At 32.8% G+C, this 22,766-nt stretch overlaps 1 protein-coding gene across 2 annotated transcripts in view; it reads left to right on the top strand.

Moving 5' to 3' along the window:
* The window catches only part of LOC130814806 (oxysterol-binding protein-related protein 4B-like), a 988,965-nt gene that overhangs the window by 13,459 nt on the left and 952,740 nt on the right, over positions 1 to 22,766 (top strand). The gene's annotated exons all lie outside the window — the stretch shown is intronic.

Below are 22,766 nucleotides of genomic sequence, written 5' to 3'. Positions count from 1 at the left end.
AATAACATATTTTATCAAATAACCAGTAAAATAGTAAAACGGATCTATCATCACTATAAAAATAACATAATCCGACAAATTATTAAGGGTCCAAAATCTATATGAAATGAGTTTTCAAGAAAAACAATGCTAAGCATTTTAACAAATTTGTTTGACTATTTTACCGATAAACCGATTAATAATTCTTTATAATTACTTGAGTCCAACAAAAAAATATCAAAACATCAAGATGATATGAAATCATTTTAAACACATAAGTTTATTTAACTAGTAAAATTCGTATATATCTATATTATCATATTAATCAAAAATTTCCATATATATGACTTTTTTTTTTGAGTGTCCCAAAAGTATTATTGTTTTGACGAAAATATCACTAAACTGGATATAACTTTAATATTACCATATAAAGTTTAAATGACTAAAATAAAATCATGTTGATCATGCTTTTATATTATCGAGTAACCATAAATAAATATCACATAACGAGAGAGTTAAGAAAATGTGTACCATTTTCCTCCGAAGGTGGTGCTAAACCAAGTAAGAGAATAATAATAGAAAAATAAGAACTTAAGGAAATAAGTTCCAAAAGAAAGTCTTCAAGGTTCCAAGCTTCAAAGAAGTAGATCTTCAATTACCCAAAAGAAAATGATATCCAAGCTCCAAAAGATAATACTTGACTTTTCAAAAGTTGATGATTATTGGCTTAAGAAGTGATAAGATCAAGCTCCATCTTCATTTGATTCTTCAACAAATAAAAAGGGTATAAAGTTAGTAAGATGTTAATGAAGTGAAGATATAAGAAAGAATGGTAGAAAGATTTGATGATGGGGGTGCAAGTGATCTCATGGCTAAGGAGGGGTATTTATAATGGGTTTTGGGCAACTTTTTAGTTCATAAGATTGTATGAAAAAGAAGGTTAACTTGTGTAAGTGATTTAGAGTGTGTAAGTGAATGTGTAAGAGTTGGAGTGTGCAAGTGGATGTGTAAGAATTTGGAGTGTAGAAGAAGGTTAACTTGTGTAAGGAAATGGTGATAGCTTGTGTAAGTGATGAACATTATGGATTGATGTAGAAAGGATTTTGATTCATCAAATTTTTGTTCTAGTTTATGCTAGTGAAATGTTTTAGATTAATGGGAAAGTATGATTAAGGTTTGATTATGAAAATATGAAAGTTTACTTAGAAAATTTTAGTTAAAACTATACTTAAAGTTAATAAAAAAATATAGTTAATTTTTAGGTATAAAATAATTAAATCAAAGTTTTAAAGTTAAAATGATAAGTAGTAAAGTTAGTTTAAGGAAACGAAATTGAAACGTAACGTTTTAATAAAACCGTAAATATAATATTAAAATTTTACTTTTTGTAGTATAAAATAATAAAATAATATTTTAGTGCTTATAAAGAAATTTAAGAATATAAATATATTTTTAAGTTTAATATTTGGAAGAAATTACAAAAATCGGAATAAGGTTTAGAATTAAAGGTGATTTGAATTAGATAACCAAAGGATTAGGAATTCGAAAAGAAATTTCGGAAGAAGATTAAGATTAAGAAATTTGAGCCTGTTACAACTCTTTCCCCCTTTAGATAGTTTCGTCCCGAAACTAGGACTTACCAAAAAGGTTAGGATAACGCTCTCTCATGTCGACTTCTTTTTCCCAAGTCGCCTCTTCAACCCCGTGGTTTGACCACAAAACCTTGACCAATGGAATCCTCGAATTTCTCAACTCTTTTACTCGGGTATCTAAGATCCTGATTGGTCGTTCCTCATACACCAAAGACTCTTCAATCAAAAGCGGCTCGTGAGCTAGAACATGAGACGGATCATGAACATACTTCCTCAACTGTGAAACATGGAACACATTATGAACTTTTGCTAAACTTGGAGGTAAAGCCAACTCATAAGAAACTTCCCCGACTCTCCTTAGGATCTCAAAAGGTCCAATAAATTTTGGACTCAACTTTCCTCGAACTCCAAAACGCTGGACACCTCTTGTAGGTGAAACCTTTAGGAAAACCTTGTCGCCAACCTCAAATTGCAACATCTTTCGACGATTATCAGCATAACTCTTTTGTCGGCTCTGTGCTGCTCTCATGTTCTGTTGAACAATCTTCAACGCATCAATGGATTCCTGAATCACATCTGGACCTTCGGGAATGGTCCTATCCATCAAATCCCAACACAAAGGTACTCGACACTTCCTTCCATAAAGAGCTTCATACGGTGCCATCCTAATACTAGATTGGAAACTGTTGTTGTAGGCGAACTCCACCATCGGCAATTTATCTTCCCAAGAACCCTTAAAGTCCAACACACAACATCTCAAAAGATCCTCTAAAGTCTGAATAGTTCTCTCAGTCTGACCATCAGTCGCAGGATGAAAAGCAGTACTCAAGCACAACTTACTCCCAAAAGCTTCCTGCAACTTTTCCCAAAACCTCGATAAAAACTTCGGATCCCTATCCGAAACAATAGTCCTCGGAACACCATGAAGTCTGACAATCTCTCGGACATAGGTATCTGCTAATTGCTTGGCCCCCCAAGTATTCTTCATTGGCACAAATCTAGCGACCTTGGTCAATCTATCAACAATGACCCAAATAACATCATTCCCTCGTTGGGTCCTTGGCAGCCCTACCACAAAGTCCATAGAAATCGAGTCCCACTTCCAATCTGGGACAGGCAACGGTTGAAGCAACCCTGAACTCTTTTGTCTCTCGAACTTTACCCTCTGGCAGACTAGGCACTTAGACACAAAATTAGAGACATCTTTCCTTAGACCTTTCCACCAAAATATCTCTCTTATCTCCTCAATCATCTTATCTCGACCTGGATGCAAATGAAATAAACTTTGATGACCTTCCTTCAGAATCTCATTCTTCAATTCAAATTGATTTGGAACACACAATCTACCGTTCATCCTCAACTCTCCTCTTTCTCCTAACTCAAAAGCATCAGTCTCATTTTTCTCAACTCTATGGATCAACTCAACAATCTCTGGATCCTCAAGTTGTGCCTCAATTATACGATCAAACAAAGTGGGTTGTATAGTCATTGCTCCCAAATACTGACCAACCTCGTGTCGACTACAAATCTCTAATCTCAAACTCTGCATCTCACGATACAACTCCCATGGTACAGACATAATGGCATTCACAGACACTCTCGGTCTCCTACTTAAGGCATCAGCTACCTTATTCGCTTTTCCAGGGTGGTACACAATTTCAAGATCATAATCCTTAATAACCTCAAGCCACCGCCTTTGGCGCATGTTCAATTCTTTTTGGTTGAAGACATACCTCAAATTTTGATGATCAGTGTAGATCTTACACGGTAACCCATACAAATAATGTCTCCACAACTTCAAAGCAAAGATCACTGCAGCAAGTTCAATGTCATGCACGGGGTAATTCACCTCATGTGGCCTTAACTGCCTCGATGCATAAGCTATGACCTTTCCTTCTTGCATAAGTACACAACCTAAACCTTCGAATGAAGCATCACAATAGACCTCGAATGGCTTGCTACAATCAGGCATTGCTAAAACAGGGGCAGTAGTAAGTCTTTTCTTTAATTCCTCGAAAGCAATTGTGTGCCTCTCATTCCACTGAAATCGTATCCCTTTCTTCAACAGCTTAAACATGGGACGAGCAACCTTAGAAAAGTTTTCAACATATTTCCTATAGTACCCAGCTAATCCCAAAAAGCTCCGAACTTCAGTCACATTTCTAGGAATCGGCCAGTCCGTTATTGCTTTAATCTTCTCAGGATCTACAGAAATTCCACCCTTAGACACCATATGACCTAGAAAAGAAATTTCCTCAAGCCAAAACTCACACTTACTAAACTTCCCATACAATTTCTCTTTTCTCAAAAGCTCTAGAATCATTCTCAAGTGTTTTTCATGTTCTTCCCTACTCCTTGAATATACCAAAATATCATCGATAAAAACAACCACAAATTTATCCAAATAAGGACGAAGATACCTCTGCATCAAATCCATAAAAGCTGCAGGTGCATTTGTTAACCCAAATGGCATCACCAAAAACTCATAATGTCCATATCGGGTCCGAAATGCTGTTTTAGAAACATCCTCCTTGGCTATCCTCAATTGATGATATCCAGACCTTAAATCAATCTTCGAGAACACCTGAGCGCCTCTTAGCTGATCAAACAAATCATCTATCCTGGGCAAAGGGTAACGGTTCTTAATGGTGATCTTATTAATCTCCCTATAATCAATACACAATCTCATCGTTCCATCCTTCTTCTTCACAAACAGAACAGGGGCTCCCCAGGGTGACACACTAGGTCGGATAAAACCTTTCTCCAATAACTCATCTAATTGCTTTTTCAATTCGGCTAACTCAGCTGGAGCAAAACGGTACGGAGTCCTAGAGATAGGGGTAGCATCAGGAATTAGATCTATATGAAAGTCAACCTCTCTCCTTGGAGGTAAACCAGGTAGATCCTCAGGGAAAACATCAGGGTAATCACAAACAATTGGGGTTTCCTCAAGACTTAACTTGATTTTCTCCTCACTACTAGTAATAAAACACAAATATCCCTTATCTCTATGTTTAATCATCTCAATGGCTTGAACTGCAGAAATGGTCTGAATGGGAAACACAAAATTCTTCCTAATCAAACATTCTCCACCTGGAGCCTTAACCCGAACGATCTTCTCTTTACACAAAATCTCCGCATGATGACGTCCCAACCAGTCCATCCCCAAAATAATATCATATGTACCCAACTCAAACACTATTAAATCGGCAGGTAGATGGTTGTCCGAAATCTTAAGAGGGAAATTAGGAAAGATACGGTCACATAGGAATGGTGAACCGTCAGGTAATAGAATTTGGAGATTAAATTTTTGAGGTTCAAGAGAGATAGAGGATTTATGAAGGAAAGAAGAAGAGATAAAAGATCGGTCAGCTCCTGAATCAAAAAGAATATGAGCCAAAGAGTCTCCTACGACAAAGTGACCAGAAATGACCTTACCCTCAAATGCCTGATGAAGATTGTCTACATGGTTGCTAATAGCGTGCAAACCGGCAGTCCTCCTAGCTGCAATACTCTGAACATTTCCCGAAGAACTAGGAGCTCCATAATTACCAGTACTACTAGCTCCCAACTGGATCCCTTCTCGGCAGTTAGTGGAAACATGACCCTCCTTTTTGCATTTGAAGCAGATGATCTTCCCAGTGCATGAACGACCTCGGTGATCCTTACCACATAAGCGACACTTCCAAACTGTGACTCTTGTTGAAGTTGTTGGTTGGAACGGCTTGCGATCCCAATTGGTTAGCCTCTTATTCCTGTTGTTGTTGCCTCCACCAAATTTTCTTTTGTTGGTGTTGTCCTCCTTGTCAAGGATCCTCTCATACTCAAGCGCTCGATCGTAGAGATCTCGGAAGTCAGAATACTTCCCAATCCCCTTTTGGATCTTAAGATTAAGACCCTCGAAGAAGCGGGATGCACGAACACTTTCTTTGCTTACAATGTCAGAAGCAAATCGAGACAGCTCATTGAACTTACAACTGTACTCAATCACGGTCATAAGACCCTGACGAAGATGTAAGAACTCATTCTCCTTTTTCCGTTGGAGTGATGGCGGATAGAATTGTTGACGAAGAGTTATAAGGAAATCATCCCAAAAGGTATCAGTCATAGTGGCCTTGACAGAACGCCACCATAACTCTGCTGGACCAGATAGGTAGAAGGAAGCCAGCTTTACTTTTAGGTGCGCTGGACAGTTAATGACCTCTAAAAGTTTCTCCATCTCTGCGAGCCAATTCTCAAAGCGAACCGGATCAGCTTCTCCGTCGTATTGCGGCGGACGATGATAAGCCATATTCTTAAAGTATTTCCCGTCGTCATTGGCCTCTTGAGCTTGATTCTCCATGAGGGTGATCAGTCGCTCATTTGTCCTTTCCATCCGAGCTAGTTGTGCTTCTAGCTCTCGAACTCTAGCTTCGTGATCAGATGAAGTTACGCCATTTCTTACCTAAAATATTTTTTTAAACATGTGACTAACTTTCACATTAACTTAATTAATCTAGCACGTAATTTTACACATAGTCACATAAGCACATAGAAAACAAATAGAATTTTTAGGAAGACTTGTTTTGAAAATCATTTGAAATACTTTTCTTTTTTTCCTCTTTTTTTTTTTTGTTTTTTTTTTAGTCAGCTATCGAGTCACATGGAACTAAAATTTCAAGATTCGAGTAACTTTAGCTCTGATACCACGTGTAGCAGGAGCGGCACTCTCGATATATAATTAACATTAATAATTATACTTAAGATAAATAATGCGAAAGTGTAAAACGCCGAACTGCTAAAAACCATTTAAACTAAAATTGTTCAAAACATAAGTAAAAAAAATATCTTACAACTGAGAAAATATAAAATAAGGTTTACTTAAATACGATAAAAAAAAACAATAAGTACAATATAGTCATCAAGTAAAATCATTGAAGCTAAGTCCTCGATAGAATAATTAAAGTTGCGGCCTGGATCGAAACCTGAGCTAATTTTTCCTGCAAAATACTGTCATCCATAATACGGATGACAGCCGATTAAATCGGTCAGCGATAAAGCCGAGTAAAATTTTCTCAACAAGCTTATGATGCGATAGTTAAATCATGCTTACAAAATAATCATCAAGCACAATATAGAAGGTTATTACTCATTATTGACCTTTACTAAGCCATTAAGTTACATTCTTAATACTTGCAGAAGTTCATTACTGCTACTAAATACTTGGTAACCTTAATGCTTATTTAATCAAGTTCAATTAAGCCTCATAGCTTTACCATCATAGCACATCACAAGATCACAACAATAATGACAACTGATATATGTAAGGGTCTGGTTAGGTGAGGACCATAGTCCTAAACCCTAACTGTAGTGGGAGTCGTCACTCCTCTCAATACTGTTATGCTCGAGACTTCACAGGATGAGTTTTTCTCGGACCCCCTGTCTGACACCGCATTTTACGTGCCGGCTAACACGGACGCCGGGATTTTACATGCCGGTCCATGGTTCGACGTTACCTTACTATCAGAGTCATACAATCAATATCATGCAATATCAAACAAGACTCTAAACCGAAATAGTTTACATTCTTATAAGTCAAACTTCCACTAGTCAAATTTTTGACAATTCTACCCTTTTAGTAGAAACAAATTACTAGTATCTAATAAATTAATATTTAATTAAATAACAAATTTTCGTAGCTATACTAAGATTCCTGAGGCTAAACTAAGTCATTATTGTGTCATAAATAATCATAACAGTCAAGGGTAATATTTCTAAGTACTTAATAACATATTTTATCAAATAACCAGTAAAATAGTAAAACGGATCTATCATCACTATAAAAATAACATAATCCGACAAATTATTAAGGGTCCAAAATCTATATGAAATGAGTTTTCAAGAAAAACAATGCTAAGCATTTTAACAAATTTGTTTGACTATTTTACCGATAAACCGATTAATAATTCTTTATAATTACTTGAGTCCAACAAAAAAATATCAAAACATCAAGATGATATGAAATCATTTTAAACACATAAGTTTATTTAACTAGTAAAATTCGTATATATCTATATTATCATATTAATCAAAAATTTCCATATATATGACTTTTTTTTTTGAGTGTCCCAAAAGTATTATTGTTTTGACGAAAATATCACTAAACTGGATATAACTTTAATATTACCATATAAAGTTTAAATGACTAAAATAAAATCATGTTGATCATGCTTTTATATTATCGAGTAACCATAAATAAATATCACATAACGAGAGAGTTAAGAAAATGTGTACCATTTTCCTCCGAAGGTGGTGCTAAACCAAGTAAGAGAATAATAATAGAAAAATAAGAACTTAAGGAAATAAGTTCCAAAAGAAAGTCTTCAAGGTTCCAAGCTTCAAAGAAGTAGATCTTCAATTACCCAAAAGAAAATGATATCCAAGCTCCAAAAGATAATACTTGACTTTTCAAAAGTTGATGATTATTGGCTTAAGAAGTGATAAGATCAAGCTCCATCTTCATTTGATTCTTCAACAAATAAAAAGGGTATAAAGTTAGTAAGATGTTAATGAAGTGAAGATATAAGAAAGAATGGTAGAAAGATTTGATGATGGGGGTGCAAGTGATCTCATGGCTAAGGAGGGGTATTTATAATGGGTTTTGGGCAACTTTTTAGTTCATAAGATTGTATGAAAAAGAAGGTTAACTTGTGTAAGTGATTTAGAGTGTGTAAGTGAATGTGTAAGAGTTGGAGTGTGCAAGTGGATGTGTAAGAATTTGGAGTGTAGAAGAAGGTTAACTTGTGTAAGGAAATGGTGATAGCTTGTGTAAGTGATGAACATTATGGATTGATGTAGAAAGGATTTTGATTCATCAAATTTTTGTTCTAGTTTATGCTAGTGAAATGTTTTAGATTAATGGGAAAGTATGATTAAGGTTTGATTATGAAAATATGAAAGTTTACTTAGAAAATTTTAGTTAAAACTATACTTAAAGTTAATAAAAAAATATAGTTAATTTTTAGGTATAAAATAATTAAATCAAAGTTTTAAAGTTAAAATGATAAGTAGTAAAGTTAGTTTAAGGAAACGAAATTGAAACGTAACGTTTTAATAAAACCGTAAATATAATATTAAAATTTTACTTTTTGTAGTATAAAATAATAAAATAATATTTTAGTGCTTATAAAGAAATTTAAGAATATAAATATATTTTTAAGTTTAATATTTGGAAGAAATTACAAAAATCGGAATAAGGTTTAGAATTAAAGGTGATTTGAATTAGATAACCAAAGGATTAGGAATTCGAAAAGAAATTTCGGAAGAAGATTAAGATTAAGAAATTTGAGCCTGTTACATATATATATACATATATATATATACATATATATATATATATATATATATATATATATATATATATATATATATATATATATATATATATATATATATATATATATATACATATATATATACATATATATATATATATACATATATATATATATATATATATATATATATATATATATATATATATATATATATACATATATATATATATACATATATATATATATATATATATATATATATATATACATATATATATATATATATATATATATATATATATATACATATATATATATATATATACATATATATATATATATATATACATATATATATATATATATACATATATATATATATATATACATATATATATATATATATATACATATATATATATATATATATATATATATATATATATATATATATATATATATATATATATATATATATATATATATATATATATATATATATATATATATATATATATATATATATATATATATATATATATATATATATATATAGGAAAGCATAAGAACTTGACTATGGAAGAAGTTGTTACATCACTTAAAATTGAAAATGCAAAGCTCAATGGCACTGTTAAGGCCTTAGGAATTATGCTTGTGTTCTCATGGTTCATATGTTTCGTGATTGTATTTCTTCTTACTTTGCAATGTACTAACATTTATTATTTAATGTAATTGGAGGCAATGTACTAAATTGCAACTAGTATTAAGAACTAATGACTAATTTGTATTAAGAATCAGCACAGCTTTGTTTACAAATCAATACAGCTGATTACAAAACAGCACAGCACAACAATGAATCTGATATGCTTGTTTATATCAGTGCACTCCAAACCAGCACAGCACCGCAACTCTGTGTCATCATCTTCAGTGCACATATCCATCACTGTCATCACAGCTTTGATTAAAAAATCAGCACAACACTGAATCTGGTAATCATGTTCATATAAGTGCACACCAAACCAGCACAGCACAACAACTCTGTGTCATCATCTTCAGTGCACATATCCATCACTGTTATCATGTTCATGGATTTATAAATAGTAGCTCATGGATTCATACATCACTGTCATCATGTTCATGGATTTATACAAATCATGTTCAGTGCACAAAATTACAATAATAGTTCATGGACTCATACATACTAGCTACCCTTACAATCATAGTTAACTATAAAATTAAAATCACTATAGTGCTTGGATTCAATCATATTAATTGTCCTTCAATACTAATGAAGTTGATTCTTAAGCACTGCAAATCTTCAACGTTGACCTTGATCTTGTGTTCGGTCCCTAACAAGAAAAGGAAGCAAGTGAAAACAACATAGAAACTGACTATCTAGTATTGCAAATATTCAATATTTACCTGGCTTGTGGTTGCAGATGAACTTGCATTTCTTCCACTCTTTCGAATAGCTGCATACCTTGTTGGACCAATAGCACTCCTAATAGCACCCCTAACTCCATGACCCGTCCTTATCGTTTTACCAACTCTACCAATTGTTGAAGGTTGGGCAGACACCAAGTAATGTGAAGGTTGCTGTGTTGGTGTTTCCAAGGGAGTAGAAACAATTTTTTTAGGTCTTCCTCTTGGTTTTTTGGGTTGTGGAGGGACCTCTTGCACCTTACCTTTCTCAGGGCATTTCCTCTTGCTGTGAGTTGTGCTTTTGCATAGGGTACAAGTCATTTGGACCCCGTGTTTGGTCAGCCTGTCAGGATGTTTGGGGTCTTCATGGGGTGATTTAAACCTAGATTTTCTAGGTCTACCTGGGCCTATTTTAATTGGTGGGGGCTCGATTTGAAAGTTGAGCTGAGGCCGATGCCTCTCTCTAGCTAAGGGACTAATGCTACAGTTATACGCTAGTAAATAAGACTCTACAGTGTAACATTTATCCACGTATGACTCAAGTTCCTTATGTAAATAAAACAAAGCAGCCACAACATGACAACAGGGTATACCCTTTAACTTTCATTTTCCACAAGTGCACTCTCTTTTTTCAATATTAACTTCCAAAGTGTCAAAATGACTTGATACTTGGAATCCAGTAGTAGATGCAGGCATCACTGAACACTTAGTTGCTTCCTCTTTCTCTTTATCTAACATCTCTTGCACTTTAGGACAAAGGATACCATCCCACTTAGCAGCCTGTTCCTTCTTTGTCACAAGTCTTTTCATTATCAATGACCTAATTTCTTCTAACATGTTTATAAGATGCTTTGACCTAGCATTCATGATATAATTGTTGAATGTTTCAACCATATTGCTAACAATTACATGACACATGCTATCCCTTTTCACATATGTTCTACAAAAACACATTTGGATTAGCTTTTTTGAATGCATCTACTGCTTCATGACTTGCCTCATCCATGTCCTTGATGGCATCATAGAAGTTAGGCTGATTGTAGGCCTTGGCATATCTCCAAAACAACATCTTTAACTCGACTCCCTTGAATTGCTTGTTCCAATTGGCATATATATGCCTTGCACAGTGCCTATGCTCAGCTTTTAGAAACTCTAGATTAACTGCCCTTAGTATGCTCTGCCAAGAAAACAAAGTCATTGAATAAAACTAAAATTCAATCATAGCATAATGAAATTAGAAAAAAAAATATATTTACCTAATGCTCATCAGAAATCACAGTCCATCCTTCACAATTGGTTGGGGGTAAACCCTTCTTCAACTCTGATAGAAACCATTCCCAAGATTCATTTTTCTCCCCCTCTACTACGACCATGCTATAGGAGACATCTGTCCATTTGGCTCCCTTCCAATAGCTGATAATAGCATACCCCCTAGGAAAGTCTTGATGAAACACCCATCAATGCAAAACACTTTCTTACACCCATTAAACCGACCATTCTCCAAGGCATCAAAAGACACAAAAAATCTTTGGAAAACAGGTGGGTTGGTGTTTGGGACTGTAACAATGCTAAACTTACTCTGTGGGCTACTATTTTTCAATGCCTCAAAGTAATTCATCACCTTATTATAATGGTCTTTCATTGAACCATGGAGCTTCTTATAAGCATTGTATTTGACATGGTATGCAAAATCCCTGCTACACATAACATTGTAATTGCTCTTTACCATGTCAATTATCTCATTGGAAAGGATGTGTGGTCTTTTCTTGAACACTTCAAGCATTTGGTCAACCACCCATTTAGATTTCAGTCTACTATTTCCCCCCATGTTTCGATGACAAGTATGTTTGTTCTTCACTGACTTCACTGTATACTCAGCTAGGTTTTTGTCCCAAGATGCATAAATCCTAAATGGACAACCCAAAACACATACAACACCTAGCCTATTCCGCCTTTTCTTATCACTCACAGCTATTTTTAAACTCCTACCTTGTACTAGTGCGTACTGTGTCACTGCATCCTTAAAAGCATTTGGGTTTGGGAAGCTAGCACCTACACGCCATGTGAATTTTTTCCAGTCAGTGTGCTCATTCACAACATATGCCTCTTCATCACTTCTATCATAATCTGAAACATTATCCCTGCTCAAATTTAAAGCTATTACAGCATCACTCAATTGTTCAGGCTGTTCATATTCACCCACCCCATCACTATCTGTATAACTCTCCTGTTCACTTTCTTCTAGCTCAGCACTTACACAATAGCTCTTATCCTCACTGTCACTATCACCCACCCCATCACTTGACTCACTTAAATCTTGCTCATTCAAGCCTTCACTAAGTGCATCCTCAAACTGTTCACTCCCATCACCATCATAAACTTCCCTAACCCCGACTTTAGATGCTTGACCCTTAGATGTTTGACTATCATTAACCGTAGACTCTTGATTACCCTTTAACAAAAGGTTATCTTGATGGCTTATGGGGTTAAGTGGGGGACTATGAAGTCTAGGGTTTGGGATAAAAGTAGACAAAGGTTTAGAGTTCTGTGTATTAAAAGAATTTGGGCAGGTGTTTAGGGGACCACATTCCTCAATTTGTTTCTTATATTCCATGTTGCTTTTACCTGCCCTTTTGAAACTTAACTTTGGTACCCTTGTAATTAAGTCATTTTCTAACTCTGCATCATTACCTACCTTAAGTATATACACAGCTACTGCCCTAAATTTAACACCCAACCTTGCCATTTTCATTACACTTTCATCACCATTTACCCTTTTTAAACCCACCTCAAATTGCATACAAGCCGGGTTCATAAAAAACAAAGAATGTCCATAATCAACCCCAACCTTACTCACTATTAAAATCATCTAAATCAAACCAAGAAATTAGGTCTGCATCAATTTCTATGGTACAACCTTCACCACAAACATAATCTAATCCATTGTTTGTCCATTTGAATTTACCCCCAAACAGAAACTTTGCAGTATATTTGTTAAAATCACCAGCCTAAACCGATAGTAGGAAAAAATAACAAGTAATACCATACAAAAGCAACAAATTACAAAAAAATTAAGGAAAATACTACAGAATTACTAAAAGGAAATCGACATTACCATTGAAGAACCAAAATTGAGCAGTGCCTTCGACTTCCACACCTTCAATTGATCTTCTTCAATTCTTCGCGTTCAACTGAGTGCTTAGGGTTTGATTTTGAGTATGGAGAAGGATGTATGGAGGGTCAGTAATGGAGAATGATGAAGGAGATGGGTTATGTTTGAGGATTAAATAAAAAAAAAGGAAAAAAAAATCCGCACCTGTTTAACTTGCTACTGCCGGTTTGCTGGGAGGGGGGATGTTTTGAACAAATAAAGATAATAGCTGGGATTATTAAAATATAATCGATAGTGGGGATTATTTTTGACCAACGGGTGATAGTTGGGATTAATTTCAGCCAATTTTCACATTTATGTATATGTATATATATATATATATATATATATATATATATATATATATATATATATATATATATATATATATATATATATATATATATATATATATATATATATATATATATGTATGTGTATATATATATATATATATATATATATATATATATATATATATATATATATATATATATATATATATATATATATATATATATATTTATATATATATATATATATATATATATATATATATATATTTATATATATATATATATATATATATATATATATATATATATTTATATATATATATATATATATATATATATATATATATATATATATATATATATATATATATATATATATATATATATATATATATTATTGAGTGTGCAAGTTAGGCCCAAGCCTAAAAGGATATAAACCCTAGCATAAGCACTAGCAGGCAGCAATACTAAAATCAAAAATTAAGAGGCGGCTCCCTCTTAATCCTTTTCACTATAGAATTCAGATTATTCACCCCCTTCTTCCATAGTTCCATTCTTTCATTCCTCCTAGTCTCTATCCCTTTCTTCTCATCTTCTATACTAGTACTCAAATCTGATTATCGTCTCTTTGATCATTTGCCCCTTATCATCTCTTTGTAACCCTAGATCATTCTTTCATTCCCAAATCTGATTATCTGTGGTGGACTGACGGCTCCCTCTTCCCTCAAAACTAGTACTCAAATCTCCATTGTCATCTCTTTCATTCCTCAATGGAAGGCTAATTCGGTGCAATTCAGTGCAATTCGCATTGGTATTTTGAAATTTGGTTTGGTTCAATTTGGATTATTAAAAATATGATTTGGATTTGGGCTGAAAAAGTCAATACCGAATTTAATTTGGTTTGTTTGGATTTGTGTATAATCCAAACCGAACACCAAACACCAAACTTTCAACTGCTAGTGCCATCAACGAACAAAACACAGAGAAACTGACATTTATTTGTCTACGAAAAAGATGCCAAAGGCCAAGTTCGTGTCCTTATGTTTCTTCCAAGCATCAAATTGCAGATATTTTCACCAAAAGCCTTCCATTGATTCATTTTGAAGACTTTTGAGAGAGTATTAGCTAGCGTTCATAAACCTCTCACTTCAACTATGAAGCTGTATTAGAATAGAATAATTTATTGGTAGAATATTATTTATTCTTCATATATTGTACAGTTTAGGTATGTGTATATTTTGTAATATTCTTATTTTCTTTAACTTAGATTGTATACTAGTTTAAAAGTCTATACAATGCACGAATTTTAGTATAGAGACATATATAAATAAAATTTTCAAAGAATATTGCAAGGAATAAATACTCTTTTGTTTAAGAAAAGTATGTAAATACTACATGTTTTAATAATACAATTACTTTATATAACTTAATAATATATATAATCTAATTTTACACTTAAATTTTAATAAAATACTATTTTTGTTGGTTACATTAATTAAATTCAATTCATTTAAATAGATAAACTAACTATTTATGAATGAATTGAGCTTATTTTGAGTCAATTCAAACTAAGTTATTTGGTTTTAATTTTAACCTAATTCAAACAACATTAAATAATTTAAATAAATATTTTTTTAAAATAATTTCTTATTTATGTATAAAAAGGTTGCTTTTGAAACAATTAATATCTTATAGATTCTTGTTTTGGTATAAAGAATAAATGTAATAGTGTAATAGTCTGAATAAAAACAACCCGGATATTTACAAAAGAATATAAACTCCGGGTAGGAACTCAAACAATAAAGAAGGTCAAACTAGTCAAGGATCGATTATGTTCTTAAGGATAAAGAAATAAGTTTTAAAATCTTTAATTAAATTGTAGCGGAAAATAAAACAAAAAGTCTTACAACTTGAGAGCCTGATGGCCTTGTTATAATAAAACTAGTGTTTGATAGTTTTCAACTATTGGCATGATAAGAAACTAATAAGGACGGTGGTTTTCTATGAGCCATCTCACACGCACCTCTTAACTCCCCACCTGTCAATCACTCTACTAGTTGTCATCACGACAACATTATCGCAGGTTCAAAGAACAACGTACACGTAAAAGACTTAATACATGAACAATGAATAGTCAAACAAGCAACATTCAACCTAGCATGGAAAGGCTATAATCGCCGTTCGATTAACCCATTATCCAAATTCCCAACTTATGATGTTGCTCGTCCTGTTCGAGTCGCCAAAGTAAAATTTTGGAAGAATGCACATGGGAGAGCTAATCCCAAGGCAACTTCCTGACTAAGATGTTGCCCGAAAACTTAACGGGATCGTCAAGGTAAGAGTATGCATACCCCCCATGGTGGCTCTTATTAGGACCCTGCCATGAGCCCAATAATCAATAATATTAACCCCATAAGGGTATTCACATCTCATATACAACCCATGTGGGCGATAATAACAACCATCCTCAATTTTTCATTTTACTCATTTTCAATTATTCGGGGTCTCCAAATCCTTATGTGAAATATAACATCACACAATTGGATGAAATTACATTACTTCAAAATAACAATTGCATAGTCATGCAAAGTCTAAGCGTGACGTACCTTATTGGCACGTTCAACACACAAAAGCTTCAATTCAAAGTGTTCACTGACCCCTTATGAACCGAGGTCCTATCAAACAAACATAAATCCATGTATCAAAACGTGCACACATACATGTCTCATATTACACTAATTTCATCTCAAAACATCATACACAAAAGAGTTTATACACCAAGGTCATAACTTATAAGTTCAATGTATGACTTCTACGTAATTAGGCTTTTACGCTAAATTAACTACTTCAAATGAAAAATCCGACATAACCACTATTTTCAGAGTGTACTAATTATCTTATGTACCAACTTTGTTGAAGTTAAAATGCAAAACTAGGCAAAAACCAACCAGAAGGTTAGCTGCGAGTCGTCGCTTTCTTTTGGAATAAATTTCACCATATCAAAACATTGGCGACGAGTCGTGGCTTCAGGCGACGACTCGTCGTTTTCTTTTGGAAAACATTTTTTGTTTTTTTAAATATATTTATTTATATTTACATATATATTTTATATAAAATTCCATCCCAATTTTCATATATGATTCACATCCTTCATGACACACATATATGTATAACATTCTTTCCACCAATTTGCATGGTATAACATACACAGCAACATAACTTTATATTTCTCATGGAAATTACGTTAATACATTTTATTTATAAGACATGTATAAATAATAAATTAATATCTAGTCAAAAACATAATTCATCATGAACAATCCTTTAGTTATAATTTATTAATTCAAATACACATGCATAAACCACACGAATACGTTCTTAACTTATCATTTGATTACAAAAGTTATTCAAATTATAAAAGGTTTATGGATTGAAATGACTTACAAAGATGGAATTGATATGGATTGATTATAAAATTCCAAAGTGAATATAAGCCAAAACCTCCTATATGCTCTTTTCCTTTGCACCAAACACCCACACTCTCATAAGTTCACTAAAGTATTTTTGAAATTTGTTTGCTTTGCTATTTTGATGGAATGAGATTGAAAGGTCTTGGTGTGGTGTTTATTAAATAGGAATTATTAGGGTGAATAAAGGGTTTAGTCATAATTTGCATTAAAATTAAGGGATATAAATTTCTAAATTCTTCTTGGTATTCCAAGGAGATTTGAAGAGTTTTAGTGCCAAATTTCTGATTTTTATTTGGCATCTAATGAAGGAGTATGAAGAGTCCTAGTGTATAAGATATCCATGATTCTTAGTATAATGCTTCTAGATTTATGGTACTATAATGTCAAGAAATGAAGAGTTGGATGATTGATTACTTAAGGTGTAATGGTAGGGAATAAAGGGTTTTTAGGGACAAAAAAGATTTCTAGAAGATAATTAGCTATCAAAACATTAAGCCCCTTCAATTCTTTGAACCAAAATATTCCATCACTTACTATTAGTATGATCACTATTTTTTATAATTATTATTATTATTATTATTATTATTATTTGGCAAATAAAGATTTTATTATTTACCAAATCAAAAAAATGATACAACTGAAGGGGCAAACCAAGTGAGAAAAGCATTAGTATGGAACAAAGGCTCACCTTCGAGGAAGGGTATCCAAAGCCCACACTTCATATGCAAAACAAGGAGCCTAACAGCACAAAATCAACAAGGAAACCAAAACAAAGTAAAAAAAGATTGCTACTTAGAACATCTACTAAGCAGTCAATCAACTAAAGATATATACAAAGGTGTTATCATGTACAACCATTGGATGAAGACTAAGAAGCCTAGCCCGCACATCAGCTTAAACTTGGTGATTAAGCTGTGAAGACAATCTCACTTCCCAAAGAGCTTCATTCCTACCTCTTCAAATGTAGTAAATAGTGGATGAAAAAATAGCACACAAAGTATTCCGTTGAAGGGTATTACCTTTGAGCTTCCGAAAGTCCATGCAACGAAAAGGTTTAAACCAAATTCCTAACCAACTCTTGATCTCCTATAAGCACTGCTGACTGAAGGTACACTCAAAGAAAAAATGGGTATTGGATTCAGACCGAATGCCGCAGAGGATACATAGATCATTATCAAGCACACCAATGTGGAATAATTTATTTTTCGTTTTAAGCTTTTGAAGAGTAGCCATCCAGCAAATAAAGCGAGTCTTTGGAATTGAAAGCTTATTCCAAACAATGTTGACCTAGCCAACCTTAATATGAGAGTCTATACAAGCCATGTAAGTAGCATGTATTGAATAATGATCCTTACAAATCCTAGGTAAGAGTTGATCTTTCACAGCACAAATTTTCTTCAATGTCCAGCTAGCTGTGATAGGTGCATTGATCTCCTATCAGCCTCCTTTAGTATAGACACCATGAACCCACTTAACCCACAAGGACTCCCTCAAATGAGAAATCTTCCCCACAGCTGCAGCATTCCAAACTTGAATGTTCTTAATTCCCAAACCACTAGCTATTTTCGGTTTACAAATAGCATCCCAATTAACATGATCAGGCTTATGAGAGTCATGAGTATCAAACCATAAAAAGGAGCGGCAAATGGAATTAACAAGATGAACAACACGACGAGGAAGGATAAGCATCTAACACCAATACGTCGAGATCCCCATTAACACTGAATTAATAAGTTGAAGTCAAGCAGCATAAGACAAATGCTTAGCAGTCCAAGCTCGAATCCTCCATGTCATTTTATCCACAACCTGCTCATAATCAACCATGCTAAGACGTTTGGAAGATAAAGGAACCCCAAGATACTTAAAAGGAAGGGAACCATAAGTAAACTAAGATAAATCCCTGAGCTCGGGTTTAATATTACTAGGAACTTCTGCTGTATGGATAGCTGACTTTGCTGAGTTAGCTTGTAACCCAGACGCTTGGGAGAACAAATGCAAGCAATTACATAATGACCTTACAGAGGACACATCTCCTTTATAGAATAACATCAAATCGTCTACCAAAAAAAAATGTGAAAGCTTAATAGCCTTGCATCTAAGATAGAAATGAAAGGTACCTTATGCGCTTCTCAGGATACGCGACAAGTATTCCATGCCAATAACAAAAAGCAAAATGGAAAGTGGGTCTCCTTGACAAAGACCTCTCTTAGCATGGAAAATAGGCGTAGGGATACCATTGAGCATGATCACATAACTTATGGAGGTAATACAGGTCATTATGATCTTGATAAACATAGGAGGGAAGTTTAGCACAACGAGAATCTTCTTAATGAATTGCCAGTTCATAATGTCATACGCTTTGCAAAGCTTAATCTTCAAGAGGCAACTTAGAGCACAATTCTTCCTAGAATAATGGTTAATAAGATCCTGGCACAATAGAATATTATGCATAATGTTTCGACCAGCCACAAACGCAACTTAAGCTTGATCAATAAGGTCACCAAGAACCAGCTTAAGCCTAGAACAAACGAGTTTTGATATGCACTTATACGACATATTGCGTCCAGAAATAGTATGATAATCCTTAGGATGCGAAAGGCACGGAATCTTAGGAATCAAGGTAATAGTGGTCGTGTTCCAACTTTTAAGCACCTTACCATTCCGAAAAAACTGATTGATTACCTTAATAACATCATTCTCAACAACATTCCACGAAGCCTTATAAAACTTACTATTAAAACCATCCGAACCTGGGGCCTTCTCATCCGGAATACTCCACAAAGCATTCTTAATCTCCTCATTAGAAAATGTAAGATTCAGAAGTTTACCTTGATCAGAAGATAAAATTGGGCCATTCTAAGCAATGTGGACGTTTAATGAGGAACAAGACGGAATTGTAGTGAAAATGTTGGAGAAGTGATCAACAAAAGCAGCCTGTATATGATCAGGATCAAAAATATCCTCACCGTTCATGTGTAAGAAATTAACTTTGTTGCATCTAATACGGTGATTAATACTTATATGGATAAAAGCAGTATTATCATCCCCCAACTTAATCCATTGAAGTTTAGCCTTTTGTCGCAAAGAAGCTTCAAGTTCAGCTTGTAAGAACCGAAGATGAGAAGCAAAAACAGATTCTTTAGAGGCAAGCTCAAAGTTCTCCGGGTGATTATACATCTAGCTTTGGATGTGAAGCAAATTCTCTCAGGCCTTAGTAATACCAATCTAAATTTGGTCCCTACCATACTTATCCTTAATGATTTTCAATTTCTGAGAAATCTGATGGCTACAGCACCCCTGAATAGTAGTATCCCGAACACCTTTTATGATGTCCAATAAATCCTCCCTGTCAGACCAAACATTAAAGAATTGAAAAGGTTTCTTCCCCATGAATATTATTATTATTATCATTATTATTATTGTTGTTGTTGTTGTTGTTGTTGTTGTTGTTATTATTATTATTATTATTATTATGTGTTAATATTAACGGGGTTTTGCAAATAGAATCTTTTAAATACTTATCTTACTTAGTTTTAAATTTTTTAGAAAAATAAATTTTCACGGAATCAATTAATAAATCTTTTTATTAATATTCACGATTATGTTGATAATTTAAATCAATATATTTTTCAAAAATCATTTCTTACTTACGTATAAAATATTTTTTACAAAAATAATTAATATCTTTAAGATTCTTATTTAGATATAAAGAATTAATATAAAGATATTTTTCAAATACTTACCTAATTTAACATTAAATTCATTTAGGAAAATAAATTGACATGCACACAATCAATTATATTTCTATTTAATTAATACTTATATATTTGGAAAAACTTTAAGAAATCACCATGCATTATTTTTCAGTTCTTTTATTAAATTATATGATTTGTATCCCTTCTTATAAAATCAATTTAATACAACAAGAATTTTCTGAATGATTTTCCTAATTAGTGTTTATTTAGAAAAACAAATAAACAAAGCTATTTAATTGTGGTTTGGAAGTTCTGAACCTTTTAATTACCTATCCAAAGCAAAGAAAACCCAAAATTATATTCTAATTGAAACTCTTATCCAACAAAATACATATCCAAAGCGGACACCAAAATTGCAATTACCTGTCAACTACATCAAATGCAATTCTATCTCAAGACTACAACAGATCGAAAGACCTCCTCGTAGGAAGCTGTATCAAACAACGATGTGGAAGAAGATATTCAGAATTGTCAAATTTCATACACAACGATCGTAGTTTTGTTAATTTTGAATTATTTTTGGTTAAAGTTGTTATGTATTTGCAAATTTTTATCTCTGATGTAGATATTGTATGACTCTTTATTAATGAATCAGGTATTATTAAAAAAAATATCAAAGTTTCTTTTATTCCTCCACCCATTCAATATATAATTAGGCTCTCTTTCACAAAAACTTCTTAATCAAAACCTTAAGTTTCTTTTGAGAATTGGAACAAGTAGAAATTTAATTGAATTTTTTTGTTGTGCAATGAGGTATGTGTAATGTTCTTAGATTTTTCATCTCTATTTTTAATTGTTCTTTAATTAACATAATGGTTATTGATTTCAATTCAATTCTGAGTTTTTACATTTACTTAGTTTTTTAAATACATTTTAGATTACCAATATCAAAAATAATGCAGGAGTCATACAAAGGTGAACAAAAGTTGTAACAATTCATCAATTTTGTTAATTTAGGAATTTGCAGATAATTGTCGACTACAGTAACAATGTTTAAGATTTGCATATAATTGAACAATAACTGTTTCAAGAATTATTTTAAGGTCACATGTAGTATTTTTTTCTTACTTTGCATTTTTTTTTAAATATATTTGTAGCATGAACCTCAAAACTCAGGTTTGGAGCTTCTAATTCATAATTAAATAGTTTTTAATTTTATTTTCTAAATAAATACTAATTTGGAAAATAAGTTTTATTAAATTTCTAAATAAATAATTTTTTCTCTTCCAACACTAATTAGACAAATTATTCGAATCTCCAATGCAAACATTCCAATAATAAGTAAAGGGTCCTTTACGAAGCTGAGTGTTACTATGAACTAATGTATCATCAACGAACGCAAAATTCCCAACATTAAAAATCAAGCTAAGCTAGATGAGTCATCAAAAACTTTCAGTCAAATTTTTTATTATTAGTCATCATTTGCATGTACCACATCATCAATTTTTTTAATCGAAATTCACTGATTTCTGATAAATTTTTATATTTTTTAGTCAATATATCTTATTATAGCCTTAAAATAGGTATATTAGTTAAGACGAGTTCAATTATAAAATCTGATAAATATCAAATTATTAAGTCTATTTTAAATACCTTTAGGTATGTGGGTACTGGGTACCCTATATATCCAGTTATCCACCTCCAATTTATGACTTTTATCTAACACTTTGTTAAAAATAAATGTTCTTAAATTCTTACAAGACAAAAGTAGTAATTTTATTGGTTGAGATATTTAATTATACTTCCACTTTTGTCTTTTTCATTCAATATGAATTAATTTTTATT

This window comes from Amaranthus tricolor, chromosome 6, assembly GCF_026212465.1.
Source record: "Amaranthus tricolor cultivar Red isolate AtriRed21 chromosome 6, ASM2621246v1, whole genome shotgun sequence".
Lineage (NCBI taxonomy): Eukaryota > Viridiplantae > Streptophyta > Magnoliopsida > Caryophyllales > Amaranthaceae > Amaranthus > Amaranthus tricolor.
The sequence above is the reverse complement of the archived record's forward strand: the minus strand, read 5'-3'. Positions and strand labels throughout refer to the sequence as shown.